The 27,987-nt window shown below is 44.3% G+C and overlaps 1 pseudogene; it reads left to right on the top strand.

Annotated features, from left to right (window-relative positions):
- LOC135547700 (trafficking protein particle complex subunit 10-like) lies at positions 1-27,987 on the top strand (annotated as a pseudogene).

The raw sequence follows: 27,987 nt of genomic DNA, 5'->3' as shown, positions 1-27,987 counted from the left end.
CATGCGCACCCTCCGGGAGAAACGCAATCAGCCCGGCTGGAGCTTCTGTGACTACTTCATGGTACAGGTAGGTCTGTACCTGCCAGTCTGTGTGTCTCAGGTGAGAAATGCATGTCATCAGGTGAATCTGTGGTTTTATACAGGAAGAAGAGGTTGTGTGTTTATATACTATATCCTGGCATTTGATGCCCTAAAAGGGACTGGAGATACACAGCAGTTTGTTTTGTTTTTACTATAATGTGAGAGTATGTTACACTACCATTCAAAAGTTTGTATCATTAGACATTTTTTTGAACAAAAAGCACATTTTTTTGTCCATTAAAATAACATCAAATTGATCAAAATACGGTTATTATTACATTGTTAATGTTGTAAATGACTATTATTATTGTTATTACTGACGATTTTATTAATGGAATATCTAATATTTGTTTTATTATTATCAGCAACCATCACTCCTGTGTTGTGTTAGTTAATCCAAGTGTATCCTTTTAATTATTATTAGTTGACCATTGGAAATCCCTTTTGCAATTATGTTAGCTCAGCTGAAAGCTGTTGTTCTGATTAAAGAAGCAATAAAACTGGCCTTAGACTAGTTGAGTATGAGGAGCATCAGCATTTGTGGGTTTGATTACAGGCTCAAAATGGCCAGAAACAAATAACTTTCTTCTGAAACTCGTCAGTCTATTCTTGTTCTGAGAAATGAAGGCTAGTCCATTGCCAATAAACTGAAGATCTGGTAGACACACAAGTACAAACAAAATGGACCACTTCAACAGAACAAACAAATTGGCTCTAACCAGAATAGAAACAGGAATCGGAGGGCCCGGTGCACAACTGAAAGAGGACAAATACATTAGTGTGTATTTTGAGAAACAGATCGCCTACAAATGTCCGCAACTGGCAATTTTGTTAAATATTACCTAAAAAACACCAGTCTCAACGTCAATAGTGAAGAGGCGTCTCCGGGATGCTTTTGTGTGTGTGTGTGTGTGTGTACTAATCAGTTTCTGAACTGTATGTTCGATCACGTGTGATGTGTATCTGTGTTTTCTTGTGTGTGTGTGTGTGTGTGTTGTGCAGGAGGAGTTGGCCTTTGTGTTTGAGATGCTACAGCAGTTTGAGGATGCTCTGCTACAGTACGACGAGCTGGACGCCCTCTTCACTCAGTATGTTCTCAACTTCGGGGCTGGAGGTACATGTATAGCCACTCCCTCTCACGCTTTATAGGTGTTCCAATAAGTGTCTTTGGAAAGTATTCAGACCCCTTGACCTTTTCCACATTTTGTTAGGTTAAAGCCTTATTCTAAAATTGATTAAATTGTATTTTTTTCTGCCTCATCAGTCTATACACAATACCCCATAATGACAAAGCAAAATCAGGTTTTTAGACATTTTTTTGTAATTGAATTAAAACAAATAACAGGTATCACATTTACATAAGTATTCAGTAAGTATTGCTCTGAGACTTGAAATTGAGCCCAGGTGCATCCTGTTTCAATTGATCATGTTTGAGATGTTTCTACAACTTGATTGGAGTTCACCTGTGTTAAATTCAATTGATTGGTCATGATTTGGAAAGGCACACACCTGTCTATATAAGGTCTCACAGATGACAATACATGTCATAGCAAAAACCAAGCCATGAAGTCAAAGGAATTGTCTGTAGAGCTCCGAGACAGGATTGTGTCGAGGCACAGATCTGGAAAGGGTACCAAAAAAATGCAGCATTTTTTGTCCACAAGAACACAGTGGCCTCCATCATTCTTAAATGGAAGAAGTTTGGAACCACCAAGACTCTTCCAAGAGCTGGCCTGCCCGGCCAAACTGAGCAATCGGGGGAGAAGGGTCTTGGTCATGGAGGTGACCAAGTACCCGATGGTCACTCTGATAGAACTTTAGAGTTCCTCTGTGAAGATGTCCTTCTGGAAGGTTATCATAACCATCTCTGCAGTACTCCACCAATCAGGCTTTTATGGTAGAGTCAGAAGCCACTCCTCAGTAAAAGGCACATGACAGCCCGCTTGGAGTTTGCCAAAATACAACTAAAGAATCTCCGACCATGAGAAACGAGATGTTCTTGCCTGATGAGACCAAGATTGAACTCTTTGGCCTGAATGCCAAGCGTCATGTCTGGAAGAAATCTGGCACCATCCCTACAGTGAAGCATGGTGGTTGCAGAATCTTTACGGTGAAGCATGGTGGAGGCACCATCCCTACGGTGAAGCATGGTGGTGGCAGAATCCCTACGGTGAAGCATAGTGGTGGCAGCATCATGCTTTGGGGGTGTAGCAAAAATAATTAAAAACCTGTTGCTTTGTCATTATGGGGTAATGTGTGTGTAGATTGATGAGGATAACATGTTTTTAATCCATTTTAATATAAGACTGTAACGTTACAAAATGTGGAAAAATCAAGGGGTCTAAATACTTTCCGAGGGTACTGTATAACATTATATGCCATTTAGCAGACGCTTTAATCCAATGCAATTTATAGTCATGCGTGCATACATTTTACAGACAAGTGGTCCCGGGAATCGAACCCACAACCCTAGATTTGCAAACAGAATGCTTAACCAACTGAGCTAAAGGACCACATAAATATATAGCCACCTCCCGTGTGGCACAGTGGTCTAAGGTTGTGCCACTAGAGATCCTGGTTCGAGTCCAGGCTCTGTCGCAGCTGGCCGGGACCGGGAGACTCACAATTGGCGACCGGGAGACTCACAATTGGCGACCGGGAGACCCACAATTGGCGACCGGGAGACTCACAATTGGCCTTGCCGGTTTTGCCGGCAAGGATGTCCTTGTCACATCGCGCTCGAGCGACTCCTGTGGAGGGCCGGGTGTACACGCTGACACGGTCGCCAGGTGTACGGTGTTTCCTCCGACACATTGATGCAACTTGCTTCCGGGTTAAGTGGGCATTGTGTCAAGAAGCAGTGCATCTCGGCTGGGTCGTGTTTCGGAGGACGCACGGCTCTTGACCTTCGCCTCTTCCGAGTCCATACGGGAGTTGCAGCGATGAGACAAGACTGTAACTACCAATTGGCCGACACGAAAATGGGGAGAAAGCTAAGAGTGGAGGAGAGACTGACTGCATCACTTCTTTTTGATAAGAAACATCAATGTGTTGAAAATCCCAAATTGTTTGCATAGTCAACTTATACAAAGCTCTGACACACGCACTTACCCCACCAGACATGCCACCAGGGGTCTTTTCACAGTCCCCAAATCCAGAACAAATTCTAGAAAGCATACAGTATTATACAGAGCCGTTATTGCATGGAACTTCCTTCCATCTCATATTGCTGAAATAAAACAACAAATCTGGTTTCAAGAAATAGATAAAGCAACACCTCACGGCACAACGCCTCTCTCCTATCTGACCTAGATAGTTGGTGTGTATGTATTGATATGTAGGCTGTGTGTAGTTCTGTCCTTGAGCTGTTCTTGTCTATTAATGTCCTGTATTATGTCATGTTTCATGTGTTGTGTGGACCCCAGGAAGAGTAGATGTTGCTTTTGCAACAGCCAATGGGGATCCTAATAAAATACCCCCCAAACAATGCCCCAAAATCACTCAAGCTTTATAAGTCAGCGACTCAATACATTAAAATCAGCATATAGTTGTCTTTATGCTCGTCTGTTTGTAGACGGGACCAATGGGCTGGGTTCCTTCTGCTCCCCGGTGAAGAGCTGGACTGGCTTGCTCCTGCGGCGCCCCATAGACATGGAGAAGAGAGATGGGATCCAACGCGGGCAGGCTAGCTTGCTAGACTTACGCAGCTACCTGTTCTGTCGTCAGTGTACCCTGCTCATCTTCCTCCAGAGGCCATGGGAGGTGACACAGAGAGCCCTGGAGCTGCTGCATAACTGTGTCCAGGAGCTATGCCTGCTGGAGGTATGGTTACTGGGTGGTGATGGAGGTATGGAGCGGTTACTGGGTGGTGATGGAGGTACGGTTACTGGGTGGTGATGGATGGGTGGTGATGGAGGTACGGTTACTGGGTGGTGATGGGGGTACGGTTACTGGGTGGTGATGGATTACTGGGTGGTGATGGAGGTACGGTTACTGGGTGGTGATGGAGGTACGGTTACTGGGTGGTGATGGAGGTGGGTTACTGGGTGGTGATGGAGGTACGGTTACTGGGTGGTGATGGAGGGTACTGGGTGGTGATGGGGTGGTGATGGTACGGTTACTGGGTGGTGATGGAGGACACGGTTACTGGGTGGTGATGGAGGTACGGTTACTGGGTGGTGATGGGTGGTGATGGAGGCGGTTACTGGGTGGTGATGGAGGGTGGTGATGGAGGTGGGTTACTGGGTGGTGATGGAGGTAATGGAGGCACTGGTACGGTTACTGGGTGGTGATGGGTGGTGATGGAGAAACGGTTACTGGGTGGTGATGGAGGTACGGTTACTGGGTGGTGATGGAGATTACTGGGTGGTGATGGAGGTACGGTTACTGGGTGGTGATGGAGGCACGGTTACTGGGTGGTGATGGAGGGTACGGTTACTGGGTGGTGACTGGGTGGTGATGGAGGTGCGGTTACTGGGTGGTGATGGAGCGGTTACTGATGGGTGGTGATGGACGGTTGGGGGTGATGGGTGGTGATGCTGGGTGGTGATGGAGGCACGATGGGGTGATGGATGCGGTATGGGTGGTGATGGAGGTGCGGTTACTGGGTGGTGATGGAGGTGCGGTTACTGGGTGGTGATGGAGGTACGGTTACTGGTGGTGATGGAGGTACGGTTACTGGGTGGTGATGGAGGCAATGCGGTTACTGGGTGGTGATGGACGGTTACTGGGTGGTGATGGAGATGCGATGGGTGGTGATGGAGGTACTGGTGGTGATGGATGCGGTTACTGGGTGGTGATGGAGGGGTTACTGGGTGGTGATGGAGGTGCGGTTACTGGGTTGATGGAGGTGCGGTTACTGGGTGGTGATGGAGGCGGTTACTGGGTGGTGATGGAGGTACGGTTACTGGGTGGTGATGGAGGTTTACTGGGTGGTGATGGAGGCGGTTACTGGGTGGTGATGGAGATGTTACTGGGTGGTGATGGAGGCGGTTACTGGGTGGTGATGGAGGTGCGGTTACTGGGTGATGGGGGTACGGTTACTGGGTGGTGATGGAGGCGGTTACTGGGTGGTGATGGAGGTGCGGTTACTGGGTGGTGATGGAGGTATGCGGTTACTGGGTGGTGATGGGGGTGGGGTGGTGATGGACGGTTACTGGGTGGTGATGGGTGCGGTTACTGGGTGGTGATGGAGGTACGGTTACTGGGTGGTGATGGAGGCACGGTTACTGGTGGGATGGTGATGGGGGTGATGGAGGTACGGAGGTTACTGGGTGGTGATGGAGGTTTACTGGGTGGTGATGGAGCGGTTACGGGTGGTGATGGAGAATGCGGTGGAGGTACGGTTACTGGGTGGTGATGGATGTACGGTTACTGGGTGGTGATGGAGGTACGGTTACTGGGTGGTGATGGAGGGTTACTGGGTGGTGATGGAGGTACGGTTACTGGGTGGTGATGGAGGCACGGTTACTGGGTGGTGATGGGGGTACGGTTACTGGGTGGTGATGGAGGTACGGTTACTGGGTGGTGATGGAGGCGGGTGATGGAGGTGCGGTTACTGGGTGGTGATGGAGGCATGGTACGGTTACTGGGTGGTGATGGGGCGACGGTTACTGGGTGGTGATGGTGATGGTACGGTTACTGGGTGGTGATGGGGGTACGGTTACTGGGTGGTGATGGTGATGGACTGGGTGGTGATGGAGGTGCGGTTACTGGGTGGTGATGGAGGTACGGTTACTGGGTGGTGATGGAGGTACGGAGGTACGGTTACTGGGTGGTGATGGAGGTATGGTTACTGGGTGGTGATGGACTGGGTGGTGATGGTTACTGGGTGGTGATGGGGGTACGGTTACTGGGTGGTGATGGAGGTATGGTTACTGGGTGGTGATGGGGGTGGTGATGGAGGTATGGTTACTGGGTGGTGATGGAGGTACGGTTACTGGGTGGTGATGGGGGTACGGTTACTGGGTGGTGATGGAGGTACGGTTACTGGGTGGTGATGGAGGTACGGTTACTGGGTGGTGATGGAGGTACGGTTACTGGGTGGTGATGGAGGTACGGTTACTGGGTGGTGATGGAGGTACGGTTACTGGGTGGTGATGGGGGTACGGTTACTGGGTGGTGATGGAGGTACGGTTACTGGGTGGTGATGGAGGTACGGTTACTGGGTGGTGATGGGGTTACTGGAGTGATGGAGTTTACTTGGTGATGGCCTCACTTATTTGATGGAGGTCTTACTGGGTGGTGATGTCGGTTACTGGGTGTGTGTGTGTGGTGATGTGTTACTGGGTGGTGATGGGGTGGAGTTTTCTTGTGTGTGTGTGTGTGTGTGTGTGTTTTTTTTCTCTGTTTAATTACAAGTGTTTTGCAGTGTGCTGTTAGCTAAACTGTTGTTGTTGTGTAGGTGTCTATGCTGGAGGGTGCTTTAGACTGCTGGGTCTTCCTCAGCTGCCTGGAGGTGCTGCATCGTATAGAAGGCTGCTGTGACCAAGCCCAGCTTGAGGCTAATGTCTCCCACACTGTGGGCCTGTGGGCCTATGCTACTGACAAGGTAGGCTTCATCCTAGGTTCCTGCCTTCTAAGGAGTTTTTCCTCTGTGCTTCAGCCTCTGCATTGCCTCTGCATTGCTTGCTCTTTGGGGTTTTAGGCTGGGTATCTGGCTGGGTACTTTGTGACAAATGCTGACGTAAAAAGGGCTTTGATTGGTTGAAGCATTATTATATTATTAGCTACTATAAATGTACCTCATAACTACTCATCTTGAACCTAGGCAGGTAGCCTAGTGGTTAGAGCATTGGGCTAGTAACCGAAAGGTTGCTGGGTCAAATCCCTGAGCTGACTAGGTGAAAATCTGTCGTTCTGCCCCTGAACAGGCAGTTAACCCACTGTTCCCAGGCCGTCATTGAAAATAAGAATTTGTTCTTAACTGACTTGCCTGGTTAAATAAAGGTAAAATTAAAAGTTCATATTATTTATTTTCTTCTTTCAAACCCAACTCCCCTCCCTCCCCCAGCTGAAGTCTCTGGGCTATATGTGTGGTCTGGTGTCAGAGAAGGGTCCACTGTCTCTGGAGCTGAACCGAACTGTGGACCTGCTGGCTGGACTGGGGGATGAGAAGGCTGAGACTGGTGAGGGGTTATGGGGGGTCATTGGGGAGTATACAAATTATAGGCAGGAATAAAACCGTAAAACATTTGAAACTGGAAACAACATTAGCTTGATATAGGCTCTCAGTAGATTGGCATTGACAAAGCAGACGGGATGAGATCTAGGTTCTGAGCCAAATGCTACAGCAATTTAAAAAAATTTTTTTTTTAATTTTACCTTTATTTTACTAGGCAAGTCAGTTAAGATCAAATTCTTATTTTCAATGACAGCCTTGGAACAGTGGGATAACTGCCTGTTTAGTTAGTACTGAGCACTCCTGTAGTGGAATCAATTCCTCAACTGTTCCTCTCCTCCTCACTTGTTCCTCTTTCAGTCCACAGCTTGCAGAGCCCGTATAAAAAACTAAAGGAGGCCCTGTCTTCTGTGGAGGCGTTTGAGAGACATTATCTTGTAAGTTCAGATATGAAACACGTTGGTTTGTATGTGGTGACAGGCTGTCAGATAAAAAGTATGTTGGCTTGATTCATTAAATGAAACGGCATCAATTTATTCCCCTGTGCCTCCTTACCTCCCTCCTTCCTTCTTTCTCTACTCCTTCTCTCCTTTCCTCCCTCCATCCTCCTTTCCTAATTTCCTCCCTCATCCCTCCTTTCTTCCCTCCTTTCCTCTCTCCCTCCTTTCCTCCCTCCTTCCCTCCATCCTCTATCCGTCCATCAGGAGTTGTCCCATGCTGCTGTGGAGATGTACACGGCCATTGGCAGGATGAGGTCAGCGCGGCTCGTTGGGAAGAGCCTGGCTGAGTTCTACATGTAAGAGACCGTGATGGTCATCAATTCCACTTCCGCCTGGGAAATGTCTTTCTACGGTCTTCTGCACAGTCAAGAAGTCAAGTACAGGACATGTAGTGACTTCATTTTGTGTGTGTGTGTGTGTGTGTGTGTGTGTGTGTGTGTGTGTGTGTGTGTGTGTGAGAGATAAGGAGGAAGGGTGATCCTGAGCAGGCGGAGAGCTTCTTGCAGAATGCTCTGAGGTCATACGTGTCAGAGGGGTGGAGCCTACCTGTCACTCACACCAGGAAGCAGATGGCTGAGTGCCAGAAACTGCTGGGGAAGACAGAGAAGTATCCCCAATCAATGAAACCCCAAAGAGCAGAGGCAGGAGCACAGTGGAAAAACTCCCTGGAAGGCAGGAACCTAGGAAGAAACCTACAGAGGAATTTTCACTGGATGTAAATGAGTAGAAAAGTGTAATGCCAAATGTGTCACTTGTTGCCATTATTTTTTTATTTTTTTAATTTTTAACCAGGCAAGTCAGTTAAGAACAAATTCTTATTTTCAATGACGGCCTAGGAACAGTGGGAACCTTGTCAGCTCGGGGGTTTGAACTTGCAACCTTCCGGTTACTAGTCCAACGCTCTATCCACTAGGCTACCCTGTCATCTCTTTGAATGAATGCCATTCACTTTTTCTATATTCAGATTCAGAGAATGCTGATGTCCTCAGAGAGGCAATTATTTTTGAAGCAGTCATAACACATTAAAATGTTGAATTAAAATAAATAGGAAGAAAACGACAACAAATAGCAAAGGATGTTTACAACTATAACCTAGTCTGAAGGACCAATTTCTTTCGCATATTGTAGCTCTCGTTGTCATTGCCCGTTAGCTGCTGGTTTCCTTGACAACCCACCCTTAGCTACCTGCAGACAAGTGCCTTGTTGGCAGGTGATGCCAATCTGACCAATGAGGAGAGGATTCACTTCTGTCAGGAGATCCTGACTTTCGCCAACCAATCAACAGACAGCAAGGGTAAGCAGCCAGTCATAGCAGATTATTTTAGTCAGTCAACATGATTTATGTCTAACCCTGTTCCAGGAGAACTACTCTCCTGTCCTGTAGGTTTTTGCTCAAACCCCAGTCCTAACTAACCTGGGCCTCGTTCGGTTACCAAACGTTTTTGAATGTTGCGGATAGAAATGCCAATGATTGGAGCTGATGTGATTCCTTATTCTACATGTCAGAGAGGCGTGTTCTACATATAACATATTTCTATCGGAAAGTTCCAGAACGTTGCGTCCTGCTGAACGTGTCAGGTGTGCTAGGTTAGTGTTGGAGCCTTGATGTGGATCCATCTATTGACACACTATTATATTTCTCTCTCCCTTCACCTCTTATCCCTCTACAGCCCAGAAGGTGGCGCTCAGTATGAGTTCTTTCGCCCAGCTCAAGCAGCTGCAGTTCCGCCCGGCAACAGCCATGGTGCACTCTGGCACCGCCCTGCAGGTGGAGTTGTGTCTGCGCAGCTTGATGCCTGTGGCCGTGCCTCTGGAACAGCTGGCTGCCAGTGTTCACTTAAACCTGGAGCAGGGAGAGACTAACGGGAAGACCAGGGGGCCACGGAGACGGCCATACCCAGGGACGGTGCTTTTCCCCCTGGGTAACTCCTCAGCGATGCCCCCCTCCGCTGCTGGTCCTTCTCCGGAGCTGGAAGAGATCCAGGACCGCAGCTCCTCGGACCCTCGTACACTCAACTCCACCGGCATGGTGTGTAAGAACACACACCTGGTCATGCGTCGTCATGACAGCAGCCCGTCACCGGACACGCCCAACCTTGTCAGCACAGTTCCTGTTGTCATGGATGACGGGGCAAAGATGCTAATGAGCGGTGATGTCACTCTGCTGCCGGGCAACAACAGCATTGTCTTCAGTGTACCAGTAAGACCCTGTATTATAATGCTGTGATTGTCCTCTTCCACAGGACAGGGCTTTAACTGCAAATACAGGACGTCATTATCACTTGAGATTGTAGATTGTCTATTGACTCTTTTCTCTCTCTCTTTCTCACTCCCTCTCGCTCGCTCCTTCCCCCTCTCCCCCTTTCCCCCTCGCTCCCTCCCTCTTTCTCTCCCTTTCCCCCTCTCCCTCTCCCTCTCTCGCACCCTCATTCTCCCCTGGTGTAGAGTCAGGAGCTCGGTACCTACACGTTGCGTCAGCTGTGTGCCATAGTGGGCCAGGTCCAGTTTGTCCTCCCTCACATCTCTCCTCTGGTCCAGTATGAGGTCTATTCTCAGGAGCCCCAGCTCACTGTGGAGCCCCTCACAGGTCTCTCTCTGTCTCTCTGTCTCTCTGTCTCTCTGTCTCTCTCGCTCTCTCGCTCTCTCATTTAGTTTGAGTTATTTGCACCAAAGAAAACAAGTGATAGACAACAATACAGATTTTAATAATTTTAATCAAACGGTGTACAGGTATGGTTGGAATCCAAGGGCTTATATGAAAAACAAACCACAAAAAAAATAGATACAAGTAAAAAAATACATGTAAAAAAGTTTGTTAACAGATTAAACAACTACTAATTGAAACACTCAAATTTAGTTTATGATACACACTGTTCAAATGACTGATATAATCACACCTGTAGTACCACCTCTACTTCCTTCTTACTGGACATGGAGACATAAGTATAATATCCACGAGTTCATCCGGGAAGTAGATAAAGGGCCTCATTGACAAAATCCAGAAGTACCCCTTTAAGACACATTTTGCAACAGAATCTGCGGACCCGGTGGCAATAAATGTACAAAACCGAAAAGCTTACCTTGACTTGGAAGAGTTGCAGTGTTGGATAGCTTTAGCCAGTTAGCTTGCTAGCCAACATATATAGCATTCCAGGTTGTTGAGGTGATTTAAATTAGCGGCATTAGCTAAGTAAGTGAAAGTTAAACAAAGAAAAAAAATATATATAGCTAGCTCTCTGCTGCTTCTTCATTTTTGAAGAAATTACATTATCTTTCTTTCTCTGATTCAACTAGTCACCACAGTTTATGCACTGCAGTGCAGTGCTAGCTAGCTGTAGCTTATGCTTTCAGTACTAGATTCATTCTCTGATGATTAGATGAACATATGAGTTCATAATTATAATAATTCATAATTACTGTTAATTAAGTCTATGGCTGGGGGTGAGAACCATGAGCCTCCTAGGTTTTGTGTTGAAGTCAATGTACCCAGAGGAGGACGGAAGCTAGCTTTCCTCCGGCTATACCATACCATGGTGCTTCCCTAGAGGGTGCTGTTGAGGCTTCTGTAGACCATTGCAAAACATTGTTTTAATCAGTTATTTGGTGACTTGACTATATTTAGCACAGTTTTATCTAAAAATTGTAACTTTTTTTTGTTTCACCAAAAAATAAATGTAGGAAATTCACTGAGTAGGATGGTCCTCCTCTGAGGAGCCTTCCCTGCCTCACACATTAACCTCTCTGGCCCACCCGACACGCTAACGTCCCACCTTGCCAACAATAAATGCAAATGCGCTACGCCAAATGCTAATAGCACTCGTTAAAACTCAAACGTTCATTAAAAAGAATGTGGATCAGAACACTTCACCCGCCCAATTGGTCATAGTGTTATCATCGTCCGAATGAAGAAGACACACATTTCAGAGGACTTTTTACTGTCGACAGTAACACAATATCTGATTTTCAAGCGTCCAAGTGATCTAGTAACATAACAGCTTACTTAAATCTCTCCAAACTCTGTTTTGGAAAATTATGCTATATACACTTTGTACAGCATTTATACACTAGAATCAATGTTTCTGACTAATATCGAAGCAGCATCGGCCTTTTTCAACCAGAGAAGTTGGTTTTTGAGATCAGCTGTTCTTTAACCTCTCTGGGCAACCCGACACTCAAGCGTCCCACCTTGCTAACAGCAAATGCGCTACGCCAAATGCTAATAGCACTCGTTAAAACTCAAACGTTCATTAAAACTCACATGCAGGGTACTCAATTCAAGCTAGACTCGTTGTGAATCTAGCCAACAAGTCAGCTTTTTAAAATGCTTTTCGGCGAAAGCATGAGAAGCTATTTTCTGATTGCATGCAACACCCCGAAATACCAGAAGGGGACGTAAAACAAAAGAATTAGCGTAGCCGGCGCTACACAAAAAGCAGAAATAAAATATAAAACATTCATTACCTTTGACGAGCTTCTTTGTTGGCACTCCTATATGTCCCATAAACATCACAATTGGGTCTTTTTTTCTATTAAATCGGTCCTTGCATACCCAAAATGTCCATTTATGAAGACCGTCAGATCCAGGAAAAACACAGTTTTTCAACGCAACATTATTTTTTTTAATTAAAAAGGTTGCCTATAAACTTTGACAAAACACTTCAAACTACTTCTGTAATTCAACTTTAGGTATTAGTAAACAGTAATAAATGATCAAATTGATCACGGAGCGATCTGTATTAAATAGGCACAAGTTTGAAAAACGTAGCCAACTTTTCCGGTTCCATTTTTCACAGCTGTGGACCTGAAAACCGGATGTGGCTATTACTCAGATGACCAAGGATTTAGTTGAATCGAAATCACAACACTGGCGACATCGTGTGGAAGCTGTAGGAACTGTAATCCCATCCTTAAGTATTTTTCCTTCCAATAGACAATACATAGACTGGCGGATTGATTTTTTCTCCGTCGATTTTGTGATCAGGTTTCCTTGCGATTTTGACCACGGAACTCGTTCTGTTATAGTCACAGACACCATTGAACCAGTTCTAGAAACTTCAGAGTGTTTTCTATGCACACATACTAATCATATGCATATACTATATTCCTGGCATGAGTAGCAGGACGTTGAAATGTTGCGCAATTTTTAACAGAATGTTGAAACAAGTAGCCCGAACCCACACTCAGTGGTGTAAAGTACTTAAGTAAAAATACTTTAAATTACTACTTAAGTCATTTTTTTGGTCTAGCTATACTTTACTTTACTATTGATATTTTGGACAACTTTTACTTTTACTTCACTACATTCCTAAAGATTTTAACTGTGAGAGATGGAATTTAAAACAAAAATCCAGAAAATCACACTGTATGATTTTTAAGTGATTAATTTGCATTTTATTGCATGACATAACTATTTGATCACCTACCAACCAGTAAGAATTCCGGCTCTCACAGACCTGTTCGTTTTTCTTTAAGAAGCCCTCCTGTTCTCCACTCATTACCTGTATTAACTGCACCTGTTTGAACTCATTACCTGTATAAAAGACACCTGTCCACACACTCAATCAAACAGACACCTCTCCACAATGGCCAAGACCAGAGAGGGTGTAAGGACATCAATGATAAAATTGTTGACCTGCACAAGGCTGGGATGGGCTACAGGACAATAGGCAAGCAGCTTGGTGAGAAGATGGAAGAAGTTCAAGATGACGGTCAATCACCCTCGGTCTGGGGCTCCATGCAAGATCTCACCTCGTGGGGCATGAATGATCATGAGGAAGGTGAGGGATCAACCCAGAACTACACGGCAGGACCTGGTCAATGACCTGAAGAGAGCTGGGACCACAGTCTCAAAGAAAACCATTAGTAACACACTACGCCGTCATGGATTAAAATCCTGCAGCGCATGCAAGGTCCCCCTGCTCAAGCCAGCGCATGTCCAGGCCCGTCTGAAGTTTGCCAACGACCATCTGGATGATCCAGAGGAGGAATGGGAGAAGGTCATGTGGTCTGATGAGACAAAAATATGCCCTTTTGATCTAAACTCCACTCGCTGTGTTTGGAGGAAGAAAAAGGATGAGTACAACCCCAAGAACACCATCCCAACCGTGAAGCATGGAGGTGGAAACATCATTCTTTTGGGATGCTTTTCTGCAAAAGGGACAGGACAACTCCACCGTATTGAGGGGAGGATGGATGGGGCCATGTATCGCAAGATCTTGGCCAACAACCTCCTTCCCCAGTAAGAGCATTGAAGATGGGTCGTGGCTGGGTCTTCCAGCATGACAACGACCCGAAACACACAGCCAGGGCAACTAAGGAGTGGCTCCGTAAGAAGCATCTCAAGGTCCTGGAGAGGCCTAGCCAGTCTCCAGACCTGAACCCAATAGAAAATCTTTGGAGGGAGCTGAAAGTCCGTATTGCCCAACAACAGCCCCGAAACCTGAATGATCTTTAGAAGGTCTGTATGGAGGAGTGGGCCAAAATCCCTGCTGCAGTGTGTGCAAACCTGGTCAAGAACTACAGGAAATGTATGATCTCTCTAATTGCAAACAAAGGTTTCTGTACCAAATATTAAGTTCTGCTTTTCTGATGTATCAAATACTTATGTCATGCAATAAAATGCAAATTCATTACTTAAAAATCATACAATGTGATTTTCTGGATTTTTGTTTTAGATTCCTTCTCTCACAGTTGAAGTGTACCTATGATAAAAATTACAGACCTCTACATGCTTTGAAAGTAGGAAAACCTGCAAAATCGGCAGTGTGTCAAATACTTGTTCTCCCCACTGTATAAGGACTTTTAAACGATTTCTGCTTTATACTTTTTATTTTGATACTTGAGTATATTTAAAACCAAATACTTTTAGACTTTTACTCAAGTAGTATTTTACTGGGTTACTTTCATTTTCTGTTATGGTTTCTTTACTTTTACTCAAGTATGACAATTGGGTACTTTTTCCATCACTGCCCATACTGTATTTTCCTTGTCTTAAATGTGTTTTTACCCTTTGTCTATTTCATTGCTGTTTTGTGTAATGCATTTTGTTTGTTATATTGTATGTTTTGTTGTTGTTTTTGTGTTGACTGTAATGTATTGTAAATGTGAAATACAATGTTGGAATGGACCATTTTCAAAAATACACACTGTCTCTGTCTCAGACCAGCTGCTGGCAGGCCTCCCCCAGAGGGCAAAGGTCAGGCTGCAGACAGGTCACTACACTGTGAAGAAGGGAGACGCCCTGCAGCTCACTAACATAGATAGCATGCCCATCCTCACCTCCTCCTCCTGCCCTGCTACCATCCTCAACAGCACTGCAGGTCAGAACAGAGAAATCGTGAGAAATTTTCACATATGACATTCGGTATCCTGGAGCTTTTATACAAAAAAATATAGAATTCTACAAAAAATATAGAATTCTACAAAAAAATATAGAATTCTACAAAAAATATAGAATTCTACAAAAAAATATAGAATTCTACAAAAAAATATAGAATTCTACAAAAAAAATGTTTTTTCCTTCCACAAGCCCTGAAAATAACAGTTTCAGGATGCGATTTGCAAGACGCATATTCTACATGATGTAATTAGCAAGCTAGTTTGTTTACAATGAACGGAAAGTTACACGCGAATTGCAATGCCTGCGTCACAATACCTGGCACTCATTTCAGCCAGGGTTCGTTTGCGTTTCCTTACATGCTTTATGGCTCGGATGAGCACACTAAATGCTCCGGGATCCGGATTATATAGGGGGGGACGACGACATGTGAAAGCACCCTAAATTGTATCCTGATCCTAGCTATAGTTTTCTGCTCGTCCATGTCTTCCTTCTCAACTTAGTTCCACACCAATCATCCTTCCTCATCCCTCACTGAGTATCTCTCTCTCTCTGTCCTCACCCTCCCCTCTTCTCCTCTCGTCTGCAGAGCGTGTGGATGAGAGTGTTCTGTTCATCCAGCCGTCTGACAAAGTGACCAGTATCTCTCTACCTCCCACCCCACCCTATCACACCCTGGAGTTTCAGCTGGAGGTACTGTGTCTCATCCCTTCTGACCCAGTCCGGCCCGAGAACCAGAGACTCCCAAACGGAGAGATACACCACCGGTCTCGGAGCTACAGCCGCCCTGATAACCACATGACCGCCATCAACCAGAGGGTACTGAGGACAGAGATATGTTTGATCTTGTTCATAGCAATGCAGGATAAATAATGTAGATATAGTGAATTTGATTGACTTTCGGGATTTGTTATGCATTTCGTCTACATTGTCAATTGAAATATTATTTTTCTTAATTTATAAAGAATTGGATGGCTTATTTTGAATGGAGGCGAGTAAAATATTCTGTCATTGGTTCTCTGTTCTCTGTGCACAGATGTCTGTAGAATGTCCCTGGTCCATCTACTCCACTCCAATATCCCTCACCTTCTACATCCCCTTTAAGGCCAAGCACTCACTACTATCAGCAGGGAACAGGTAAATCCTCACTACTATCAGCAGGGAACAGATAAACCCTCACTATTATCATCAGGGAACAGATAAATCCTCACTACTATCAGCAGGGAACAGATGAACCCTCACTACTATCAGCAGGGAACAGATGAACCCTCACTACTATCAGCAGGGAACAGATAAACCCTCACTACTATCAGCAGGGAACAGATAAACCCTCACTACTATCAGCAGGGAACAGATAAACCCTCACTACTATCAGCAGGGAACAGATAAACCCTCACTACTATCAGCAGGGAACAGATAAACCCTCACTACTATCAGCAGGGAACAGATAAACCCTCATTACTATCAGAAGGGAACAGATAAACCCTCACTACTATCAGCAGGGAACAGATAAACCCTCACTACTATCAGAAGGGAACAGATAAACCCTCACTACTATCAGCAGGGAACAGATAAACCCTCACTACTATCAGCAGGGAACAGATAAACCCTCACTACTATCAGCAGGGAACAGATAAACCCTCACTACTATCAGCAGGGAACAGATAAACCCTCACTACTATCAGCAGGGAACAGATAAACCCTCACTACTATCAGCAGGGAACAGATAAACCCTCACTACTATCAGCAGGGAACAGGTCACTACTATCAGCAGGGAACAGATAAACCCTCACTACTATCAGCAGGGAACAGATAAACCCTCACTACTATCAGCAGGGAACAGATAAACCCTCACTACTATCAGCAGGGAACAGATAAACCCTCACTACTATCAGCAGGGAACAGATAAACCCTCACTACTATCAGCAGGGAACAGATAAACCCTCACTACTATCAGCAGGGAACAGATAAACCCTCACTACTATCAGCAGGGAACAGATAAACCCTCACTACTATCAGCAGGGAACAGATAAACCCTCACTACTATCAGCAGGGAACAGATAAACCCTCACTACTATCAGCAGGGAACAGATAAACCCTCACTACTATCAGCAGGGAACAGATAAACCCTCACTACTATCAGCAGGGAACAGATAAACCCTCACTACTATCAGCAGGGAACAGACCCTCACTACTATCAGCAGGGAACAGATAAACCCTCACTACTATCAGCAGGGAACAGGTAACCTGGGGAAAAAACAACACCTAGTATTCAAATCTTAACCTATGAGGTCCGGGGTACTGCTGGTTTTCTGTTTGTAGATCTGAAAGAATTTGACCTTTTGACCGCTACCCTTTGACCTGACTCACAGGAAGTACATCCAGGTGTGTCTGCAGAACGGTCAGATGTGAACCCTCACCTGATGGACCAGAGGCTAACAGAGAAACATCACTATCTATCTCTGGCAACTGCAGTCCCTCAACACTAAAGCACAACAGGTAACCCTAACAATGAACCATCAGAAGAGACAGACGCCCTGACTAGTCTCAACATCAGCAATATTCCAATACTATCAGCAGGGAACAGATGAACCCTCACTACTATCAGCACAGATTTAAGACCCTCACTTTTCACAGATTTACAGACCCTAACTTTCACTGATGGGTGATTATCCCTCACTACTCTCTCTGTATAGTTGGTGTCACTACTATCAGCAGTGTGGTTCCCTCTCTCTATCAGCAGGGAACAGATCCCTCACTCTGTATAGTTGGTATACAGATAAACCCTCACTACTGTATAGTTGGTGTACAATAAGCAGTGTGGTTCCCTCACTACTATAGTTGGTGAACAGATAAGCAGTGTGGTTCCCTCTCTACTATCTGTATAGTTGGTAAACACTACTATCAGCAGGTGTGGATAAACCCTCTTTCTCTATAGTTGGGAACAATAAGCCCTCACTCTATAGTTGGGTACAGATAAAGTGTGGTTCCCTCACTACTATCAGCTCTCTCTGTATAGTTGGTGTACAATCAGCAGGTGGATCTCCCTCACTCTGTATAGTTGGTGTACAATAAGCAGTGTGTGGTTCTCACTACTATCAGCAGGGTGTACACAGATAAACCCTCACTACTATCTGCATAGTTGGTGAACAGATAAACCCTCACTACTATCAGCAGGGAACAGATAAACCCTCACTGTATAGTTGGTGTACAGATAAACCCTCACTACTATCTGCAGGGAACAGATAAACCCTCACTACTATCAGCAGGGAACAGATAAACCTCACTACTCATCTCTATCACTACTATCAGTAACAGATGGTGTACAATAAGCAGTGTGATGGTTCTCCTCACTACTATAGTTGGTGAACAATAAGCAGTGTGAACCCTCACTACTATCATAGTTGGATGTACAATATCAGCAGTGGTGGTTCCCTCACTATAGTTGGTGTACAATAAACAGTGTGTGGTTCCTCACTATAGTTGGTGTACAATAAACAGTGTGTGGTTCTCACTCTGTATAGTTGGTGTACAGATAAACCCTCACTACTATCTCTGTATAGTTGGTGTACAGATAAGCACCCTCACTCTGTATAGTTGGTGTACAATAAGCAGTGTGTGGTTCTCAGATAAACCCTCACTCTATAGTTGGTGTACAGATAAACCCTCACTACTATCAGCAGGTGAACAGATAAACCCTCACTCTGTATAGTTGGTGTACAATAAACCCTCACTACTATCAGCAGGAACAGGTAAATCCTCACTACTATCAGCAGTATAGTTAAATGTCACAACTAAGCAGTGGTGGTTCCCTCACTACTATAGTTGGTGTACAATAAGCAGTGTGTGGTTCCCTCACTGTATCAGTTGGTGAAATAAGCAGTGTGTGGTTCCTCACTACTATCAGCAGGGTGTAACAGGTAAACCCTCACTACTATCAGTTGGGAACAGATAAACCCTCACTACTATAGTTGGTGTACAATAAGCCCTCACTACTATCAGCAGGGTACAGATGAACCCTCACTATATCAGCAGTGTGAACAGACCCTCACTACTATCAGTTGGTGAACAGATAAACCCTCACTACTATCAGCAGTATAGTTGGTGTCACAACTAAGCAGTGTGAACAGGTAAACCCTCACTACTATCAGTTGGTGTACAATAAGCAGTGTGTGGTTCCCTCACTACTATCAGCATCAATAAGCAGTGTGGTTCTCTCTCTCTCTCTGTATGGTTGGTGTACAATAAGCAGTCTCAGGTAACCTGGGTAAAAACAACACCTAGTATTCAAATCTTAAGTTGGTGTAGGTCCGTTGGTGTACTGCTGGTTTTCTGTTTATAGATCTGAAAAATAAAGGGACACTAAAATAACACGTACCCTAGATCTGAATTAATGAAATATTCTTATTAAATACTTTTTCTTTACATAGTTGAATGTGAAAACAAAATCACACAAAAAGTATCAATGGCAATCAAATTTAGCAACCCATGGAGGTCTGGATTTGGAGTCACACTCAAAATTAAAGTGGAAAACCACACTTCAGGCTGATCCAACTTTAATGTAATGTCCTTGAACCATCAAAAATAGGACAGTAGTGTGACAAGCCTCCACTCAGCCTGTATTCTCCCCTACATCACCTGGGCATGCTTAATGACCTTCATTTTGTAACTTTCACTGATGTAAGGTGATTATCTCTCTCTCTCCTGGACAGTCTGTGGTGCTGTATAGTTGGATGTACACTGATGTCAGTGTGGTTCAGATCTCTCTCTCTCTGTATAGTTGGTATACAATAAGCAGTGTGGTTCTCTCTCTCTGTATAGTTGGTGTACAATAAGCAGTGTGGTTCTCTCCATCTCTGTATAGTTGGTGTACAATAAGCAGTGTGGTTCCACAGCTCTCATCTCTGTTCCATCCTGTATGTTGGTGTACAATAAGCAGTGTGTGGTTCTCTCTCTCTCTCATGCATAGTTGGTGTACAATAAGCCAGCATGTGTGGTTCTCTCTCCTGTATAGTTGGTGTACTAAGCAGTGTCTCCTGGTTCTCACCTCAGAACTCTCTGTATACATTGGTGTACAATAAGCAGTTGTGGCAGACGCTCTTTCCATCTGTATAGTTGGTGTACAATAAGCAGTGTGTGGTTCTCTCTCTGCTTTCTCTGTATAGTTGGTGTACAATAAGCAGTGTGTGGTTCTCCAAAACATCAGCCTGGATAGTTGGTGTACAATAGAAGTGTGTGGTTATCTCTGGAGAACCACTCTCTGTATAGTTGGTGTACAATAAGCAGTGTGGTTCTCTCTCTGTATATAGTTGGTGTACAATAAGCAGTGTGTGGTTCTCTCTCTCTTTCTCTGTATAGTTGGTGTACAATAAGCAGTGTGTGGTCCTCTCTCTCTCTCTCTCTGTATAGTTGGTGTACAATAAGCAGTGTGTGGTTCTCTCTCTCTCTCTCTGTATAGTTGGTGTACAATAAGCAGTGTGTGGTTCTCTCTCTCTCTCTGTATAGTTGGTGTACAATAAGCAGTGTGGTTCTCTCTCTCTATATATAGTTGGTGTACAGTAAGCAGTGTGTGGTTCTCTCTCTCTCTCTGTATAGTTGGTGTACAATAAGCAGTGTGTGGTTCTCTCTCTCTTTCTCTGTATAGTTGGTGTACAATAAGCAGTGTGTGGTCCTCTCTCTCTATCTAGTCTGTATAGTTGGTGTACAATAAGCAGTGTGTGGTTCTCTCTGTCTCTCTCTCTCTCTCTGTATAGTTGGTGTACAGTAAGCAGTGTGTGGTTCTCTCTCTCTCTCTATAGTTGGTGTGCAATAAGCAGTGTGTGGTTCTCTCTCTCTCTATGTATAGTTGGTGTACAATAAGCAGTGTGTGGTTCTCTCTCTATATATACTTGCTCAAAAAAAGTAAAGTGGAACACTAAAATAACACGTATAGATCTGAATTAATGAAATATTCTTATTAAATACTTTTTTCTTTACATAGTTGAATGTGCAGTAAGCAAAATCACACAAAAAGTATCAATGGCAATCAAATTTAGTTGGAGTCTGGAGTTGGGTCACACTCAAAATTATAGTTGGAAAACCACAGTGGCTGATCCTCTTTGATGTAATGTTGGTTGAAACGTAGTCAAAATGAGACTCAGTAGTGTGTTGGCCTGTGCAGTAAGCAGTGTGTGGTTCTCCCTACAACACCTATGCTCCTGATAGTTGGTGGATGGTCTCCTGTGGGATCTCCTCCCAGACCTGGACTAAAGCATCCGCAACTCCTGGACAGTCTGTGGTGCTGTTGGTGGATGGAGTAAACTTAGTGTGGTTCGAGACATGATGTCCCAGATGTGCTCAATTGGATTCGGGTCTTTGCTCCTCCTTGCACAAAGGTGGAGGTAGCAGTCCAGCTGCTGGGTTGTTGCCCTCCTTCTCCTCCATCTCCTGATAGTTGGCCTGTCTCCTGGTAGCGCCTCCATGCTCTGGACACTACTATATAGATAGTTGGTTGCAGTAAGCAGTGTGATGTTCCATATGGATAGTTGCACTGTGAGCCAGTGTGGGTTGTAGACTCCGTCTCATGCTACCACTAGTGTGTGGTCCTTCTCAGCATTCAATGTATAGTTGGTGTGCAGTAACATCAACCAGGAAGCATAGGAACTGTGAGTGGTCTGTGGTTCCACCTATAGAACCATAGTTTGTGCAGTAAGCAGTGGGGTTCTGTCTTGCTAAATGCCTATAATATCCACCTGTTGTCTCTTCCATTTGCAGTAACAGTGTGTGGTTCTGTATTGTCAATCAGTGTTGGTGTCCAAGTGGACAGTTTGATTTCACAGAATATATAGTTGACTTGCAGTCACATTGTGTTGTTTAACTGTTCCCTTTTATTTTTTTGAGCAGTGTATATAGTTGGTGTGCAGTAAGCAGTGTGGTTCTCTCTCTCATTTACTATATATATATAGTTGGTGTGCAGTTCTGTGTGGTTCTCTCTCTATATATATAGTTGGTGTGCAGTAAGCAGTGTGTGGTTCTCTATATATATATAGTTGGTGTGCAGTAAGCAGTGTGTGGTTCTCTCTCTATATATAGTTGGTGTGCAGTAAGCAGAGTGTGGTTCTCTCTCTATATATAGTTGGTGTGCAGTAAGCAGTGTGTGGTTCTCTCTCTATATATATATAGTTGGTGTGCAGTAAGCAGTGTGTGGTTCTCTCTCTATATATATATAGTTGGTGTGCAGTAAGCAGAGTGTGGTTCTCTCTCTATATATATAGTTGGTGTGCAGTAAGCAGTGTGTGGTTCTCTCTCTCTATATATAGTTGGTGTGCAGTAAGCAGTGTGTGGTCCTTCTCTCTCTCTATATATATATAGTTGGTGTGCAGTAAGCAGTGTGTGGTCCTTCTCTCTCTATATATATAGTTGGTGTACAGTAAGCAGTGTGTGGTTCTCTCTCTATATATATATATATATAGTTGGTGTGCAGTAAGCAGTGTGTGGTTCTCTCTCTATATATATAGTTGGTGTGCAGTAAGCAGTGTGTGGTTCTCTCTCTATATATATAGTTGGTGTGCAGTAAGCAGTGTGTGGTTCTCTCTCTATATATAGTTGGTGTGCAGTAAGCAGTGTGTGGTTCTCTCTATATATATAGTTGGTGTGCAGTAAGCAGTGTGTGGTTCTCTCTCTATATATATATAGTTGGTGTGCAGTAAGCAGTGTGTGGTTCTCTCTCTATATATATATAGTTGGTGTGCAGTAAGCAGTGTGTGGTTCTCTCTCTCTATATATAGTTGGTGTGCAGTAAGCAGTGTGTGGTTCTCTCTCTATATATATATATAGTTGGTGTGCAGTAAGCAGTGTGTGGTTCTCTCTCTATATATATATAGTTGGTGTGCAGTAAGCAGTGTGTGGTTCTCTCTCTATATATATATATAGTTGGTGTGCAGTAAGCAGTGTGTGGTTCTCTCTCTATATATAGTTGGTGTACAATAAGCAGTGTGTGGTTCTCTCTCTATATATAGTTGGTGTGCAGTAAGCAGTGTGTGGTTCTCTCTCTCTATATATAGTTGGTGTGCAGTAAGCAGTGTGTGGTTCTCTCTCTCTATATATATATAGTTGGTGTGCAGTAAGCAGTGTGTGGTTCTCTCTCTATATATATAGTTGGTGTGCAGTAAGCAGTGTGTGGTTCTCTCTCTCTATATATATAGTTGGTGTGCAGTAAGCAGTGTGTGGTTCTCTCTCTATATATATAGTTGGTGTACAGTAAGCAGTGTGTGGTTCTCTCTCTCTATATATAGTTGGTGTGCAGTAAGCAGTGTGTGGTTCTCTCTCTCTATATATATATAGTTGGTGTGCAGTAAGCAGTGTGTGGTTCTCTCTCTATATATATAGTTGGTGTGCAGTAAGCAGTGTGTGGTCCTTCTCTCTATATATATATAGTTGGTGTGCAGTAAGCAGTGTGTGGTTCTCTCTATATATATATATAGTTGGTGTGCAGTAAGCAGTGTGTGGTCCTTCTCTCTCTCTATATATAGTTGGTGTGCAGTAAGCAGTGTGTGGTTCTCTCTCTATATATATAGTTGGTGTGCAGTAAGCAGAGTGTGGTTCTCTCTCTCTATATATATATTTGGTGTGCAGTAAGCAGTGTGTGGTTCTCTCTCTATATATATATATATATATAGTTGGTGTGCAGTAAGCAGTGTGTGGTTCTCTCTCTATATATATATATATAGTTGGTGTGCAGTAAGCAGTGTGTGGTCCTTCTCTCTCTATATATAGTTGGTGTGCAGTAAGCAGTGTGTGGTTCTCTCTCTATATATATATATATATAGTTGGTGTGCAGTAAGCAGTGTGTGGTCCTTCTCTCTCTATATATATAGTTGGTGTGCAGTAAGCAGTGTGTGGTTCTCTCTCTATATATATATATAGTTGGTGTGCAGTAAGCAGTGTGTGGTTCTCTCTCTATATATATAGTTGGTGTACAGTAAGCAGTGTGTGGTTCTCTCTCTATATATATAGTTGGTGTGCAGTAAGCAGTGTGTGCTTCTCTCTCTCTCTATATATATATAGTTGGTGTGCAGTAAGCAGTGTGTGGTCCTTCTCTCTCTATATATATATAGTTGGTGTGCAGTAAGCAGTGTGTGGTTCTTCTCTCTCTCTATATATAGTTGGTGTGCAGTAAGCAGTGTGTGGTTCTCTCTCTCTATATATATATATTTGGTGTGCAGTAAGCAGTGTGTGGTTCTCTCTCTATATATATATAGTTGGTGTGCAGTAAGCAGTGTGTGGTCCTCCTCTCTCTCTATATATATATAGTTGGTGTGCAGTAAGCAGTGTGTGGTCCTTCTCTCTCTATATATAGTTGGTGTGCAGTAAGCAGTGTGTGGTTCTCTCTCTATATATATATAGTTGGTGTGCAGTAAGCAGTGTGTGGTCCTTCTCTCTATATATATATAGTTGGTGTACAGTAAGCAGTGTGTGGTCCTCCTCTCTCTATATATATATATATATATATTTGGTGTGCAGTAAGCAGTGTGTGGTTCTCTCTCTCTATATATATAGTTGGTGTGCAGTAAGCAGTGTGTGGTTCTCTCTCTCTATATATATAGTTGGTGTGCAGTAAGCAGTGTGTGGTTCTCTCTCTCTATATATATATAGTTGGTGTGCAGTAAGCAGTGTGTGGTTCTCTCTCTCTATATATATAGTTGGTGTGCAGTAAGCAGTGTGTGGTTCCCTCTCTATATATATATAGTTGGTGTGCAGTAAGCAGTGTGTGGTCCTCTCTATATATATATAGTTGGTGTGCAGTAAGCAGTGTGTGGTTCTCTCTCTATATATATAGTTGGTGTGCAGTAAGCAGTGTGTGGTTCTCTCTCTATATATAGTTGGTGTGCAGTAAGCAGTGTGTGGTCCTTCTCTCTATATATAGTTGGTGTGCAGTAAGCAGTGTGTGGTTCCTTCTCTGTGTGGTTCTCTATATATAGTTGGTGTGCAGTAAGCAGTGTGTGGTTCTCTCTCTATATATATAGTTGGTGTGCAGTAAGCAGTGTGTGGTTCTCTCTCTCTATATATATAGTTGGTGTGCAGTAAGCAGTGTGTGGTTCTCTCTCTATATATATATAGTTGGTGTGCAGTAAGCAGTGTGTGGTCCTCCTCTCTCTCTATATATATAGTTGGTGTGCAGTAAGCAGTGTGTGGTCCTTCTCTCTCTATATATATATAGTTGGTGTGCAGTAAGCAGTGTGTGGTCCTCCTCTCTCTCTCTATATATAGTTGGTGTGCAGTAAGCAGTGTGTGGTTCTCTCTCTATATATATATAGTTGGTGTGCAGTAAGCAGTGTGTGGTTCTCTCTCTATATATATATAGTTGGTGTGCAGTAAGCAGTGTGTGGTTCTCTCTCTCTATATATATATAGTTGGTGTGCAGTAAGCAGAGTGTTTACTGCGTATGGGATGTGAGGTGGAAGGAAAACATGCCAGTCTGTCTACAGTGTGTGTTCTCTGCCAGCTTCTCTTCTGCTTCTGAGGAAGTCTCATCCTTCAAGCCCTACCACTACGAGTTTCAACTGGAGAGAGTGACAGTGAGTAGCCTAATGTACCTGGTACCCACCTGATCCTGTCAGCTTAAAAGGCCCAGTGGAGTCAAAGTTCTGTTTTTATTGTGTTTTGTATCATATTATACAACATCTGATGAAACTAACACTGTAAAAGTGTGAAACATTTTCATCTGTGTTATTTCCTGGTAATTTCTGATTGAAAATACAATCTACACAGGTCCTACTAATCAGCAGATTAGGAGTTTTAGCTTCCCTGGCGACATCACCAGGCCATATAAGTTAATAGACCAATAAGAGTTTCAAACCTCTCTACCAATAACAGCTAGTTTTCAGGTTCCAAATTCTTCCCATTAGGCTCGTCCAATTATGCCCCTCATTTAGACCACTCCCAGACAGTCATAGCAAAATGATTGCTTTAGCTTTTAAACAGCTAAACAGCTTTTTTTTTTTTTCTGTGTTCTACTGTGTTTCTACTCCGTCTGTTTTCTACTCTGCGTCTGTTTTCTACTGTGTTCCACTCTGCGTCTGTGTTCTACTCTGCGTCTGTGTTCCACTCTGCGTCTGTGTTCCACTCTGCGTCTGTGTTCCACTCTGCGTCTGTGTTCCACTCTCTGCGTCTGTGTTCCACTCTGCGTCTGTGTTCCACTCTGCGTCTGTGTTCCACTCTGTGTTCGTCTGTGTTCTACTCTGTCTGTGTTCTAGATCTGTCTGTTTCCACTCTGCGTCTGTGTTCTAGATCTGTGTTCTACATCGGTGTTCTACTTTATATCGGTGTTCTACATCTGTGTTCTACTTTATATCTGTGTTCTACATGTGTTCTACTTTATATCGGTGTTCTACATGTGTTCTACTTTATATCGGTGTTCTACTTCATATCTGTGTTCTACATCTGTGTTCTACTTCATATCTGTGTTCTGCAGGATTGGGGTCAATTGGAATTAGTCAGTCAATTCAGAAAGAAAACTGAAAAGTAGAAAATCTGTTTTTCACTTCTTTTAAATTCAAATCAGTTCCTGAATTCAAAATTGAGCCCAAACCTGGTGTGTTGTGTTGCAGACACTGTACAGTGTGAGGGCAGAGATCATGCCTGCGGCTGGTCAACAAAACTGTCACTCTGGCTCCCTCTGTGGGCTGGAGATGTCCATTACACGACTGGCTGAACCTGAGGATGATGAGGATGATGATGGAGGGACAGAGGAGAAAGGGCAGACAGAGACAGAGGAGGTCTGCTCCACCAAGCTCATGTATGAAGGTGAGTGTGCATAAACTCAGATAGTGGGTTTACTTCAAGCGGTGGATTATAGTCGTGTGTGTGTGTGTGTGTGTGTGTGTGTGCAGTGAGCACATTAAACCCATCTCTGTTCTCCCCCAGTGGCAGACAGCAGCAGTAGCTGGGTGGTGTATGGCAGAAGCTCAGGGCTGGTGTCCATGCCAGCGGATGCTAATGCCAACCACAGGGTACAGGTTGAGTTGATGCCCCTGTTCGCTGGCCACCTGCCATTCCCTGACATCAAGGTGTTTAAGTACCTACCTCCCAGTGCCAACTCCGCCAGCCAACCTGATACAGGTGAGTCCTACCTCCCTTCTTCAGGCTCTCTCCTCCTCTCACAGAGGTTTGACTCTCACAGGGCTAAATCCTAACTTGTGTATTTTGGATATTCATGCAAATCAACCATTGACATGAATGTATGTTTTTAAATGTTTTTAATTATGCATTGTGCCAGGTGCTAACTCCCCTTTACCCTTCTGTTCACAGACGGCTGTGTAGAAAATGATATCCTCTCCCTGATGGACCGGCCTCTGGATGACCAGGGGGACACGGCCAGCTTCTGTAGCCAGGGAAGTGTCCACTCTGTGGGCAGCGGGGAGCAGCAGTCCAGGGTTCTTCCCATGCCTCGCCTGGAGCCCTTCAGCCCGGGACAGGTGTTCAACCACAGCCAGGGATGCCAGGTCCTGGTGCTTCCCTCTACTGATGACCACGTTCTAGAGATCAACGCCACGTGACCCTGGTGGTTGGTCAACAGCCACTACCGTCACCTCTTGCCCCAGACCTCCTGTGGGGCTCCGCTGTTCTGGAGCTCTTAAGTTTGGTTGGGACCCAAAAGTAGCTGTTCTAAGATCAGACTATGGACTCTGACTGTGGGCTCTGCTAGCTGGACTAGCCCCGAGCCTGGAGCGAACACAGTCACATCCGTAGAGCCCTGATGAACTAGACACAACACAACCTGCTGATGTCTTGACATATGTTTTCCTTCTCCTCTTCAGACTGTGTTTTGGCTCAGTGAATAGATCTGTGTTTGACTACTTGGTCTCAGAAAAGGGAGAGGACACATTTTGGACACACCCTGTTGACATACGAAGACCTTAGCCAAGGCAATCTTGTCCTTCCTCAAACTTTCTGTATTAAACTCAAATGCA

This window comes from Oncorhynchus masou, chromosome 10 (assembly GCF_036934945.1).
Source record: "Oncorhynchus masou masou isolate Uvic2021 chromosome 10, UVic_Omas_1.1, whole genome shotgun sequence".
Lineage (NCBI taxonomy): Eukaryota > Metazoa > Chordata > Actinopteri > Salmoniformes > Salmonidae > Oncorhynchus > Oncorhynchus masou.
The sequence above is the reverse complement of the archived record's forward strand: the minus strand, read 5'-3'. Positions and strand labels throughout refer to the sequence as shown.